We start from the raw sequence: 1489 nt of genomic DNA on the forward strand, positions 1-1489 counted from the left end.
TGAGGGAAGGCTGCAACGCCTTTGTCTGTGTGTGTGTGTGTGTGTGTGTGTGTGTGTGTGTGTACGCGCATGTGTCCCTATGCTGCAACTTCAAAATTAGTCTTAAAAGTGTTTGTGAGGGGAGGGAGAGATAAAAATAAAGAGAGAGAGAGAGAGAGAGAGAGAGAGAGAGAGAGAGAGAGAGAGAGAGAGAGATACTGGGTGTTGTCAGGTTGAAGGTGTGTGTGTGTGTTCTTGTGTGAAAAGAAGAAAGAGAGAGAGAGAGAGAACAAGAGAGGGAGAACAAAAACTCAAGGTGTTGTCAGTGGAAGGTGTGCGTTAAGCTGTGTGTGTGTGTGTGTGTGTGTGTGTCCTTGGCGGTGTTGTCAGGTGGAAGGTGTGTGTGTGAGGATGAGCGGGTGGGAAGGTGTCTGGAGGTGAAGACTGCAGAAGTCACACAGAGTTCACTCTAACTGTTTTTCCAGTCTTATTGGCCCTTGTCTTACATGGCAGGGACATCCAGCACATGCATGAATATCTCCGACACGCCTTTCTGCAGCGGCTCTCTTCTTAAACACAGATTAGAGCAGGAAGTTTTGCTCCAAAATGAGATACTGAACATTTGAAAGAAAGTGACGTACACATAATAGAACACAATGAGAACAAAATATAATATTTTTTTCAAGGATAGGTATGTTAGACTTTAGCTGACAAAATGATAACGCTTTGCAGATTATATATTGGATGATGAACTTCAGTCACCAAGTGTTTCACAAGAGTAAAATAGTTCAAATAAGACCAGAAAACAGTTAAAAACAATAAGACATAAAACACAAAGAGTAGCCTAGTAGCCAGAGGTGGAAAGTAACTAAGTACATTTACTTGAATACTGTACTTAAGTACAATTTTGAGGTACTTGTACTTTACTTGAGTATTACCATTTTATGCTACTTTATACTTCTACTCCACTACATTTCAGAGGGAAATATTGTACTTTTTACTCCACTACCTTTATTTGATAACTTAAGTTACTAGTTACTTTGCAGATTCAGATTATTAATGCAAAATATAATCAACCAATAAATTGTGATGTATTACTATAGATTACTGTAAGCTACCTAGCAGTATATAAAGTAGTGGAAATCAGCCCCACCTTTTCCAGCTGCAACATTAAAGTGACGCTTACACATTAATGCATCAATAATTATAATTCAATAATATAATATATACTGTATTATTTTGAAATGGGCCATTCTGCATAATGAGTACTTTTACTTTTGTTGCTTTAAGTACATTTTGATGCTAATACTTTTGTACTTTTACTTATGTAACATTTTGAATGCAGGACTTTTACTTGTAACAGGGTGTTTTTTATACTGTGGTATTTCTACTTTTACTTAAGTAAAAGGTCTGAGTACTTCTTCCACCACTGCTAGTAGTAGTAGGCTACTCTTTGTAGTAGTAGTTGTAATACTAGCAGTACTGCACTGTACTATAGACAGACAGTAGG

This window comes from Centroberyx gerrardi, chromosome 7, assembly GCF_048128805.1.
Source record: "Centroberyx gerrardi isolate f3 chromosome 7, fCenGer3.hap1.cur.20231027, whole genome shotgun sequence".
Classification (NCBI taxonomy): domain Eukaryota; kingdom Metazoa; phylum Chordata; class Actinopteri; order Beryciformes; family Berycidae; genus Centroberyx; species Centroberyx gerrardi.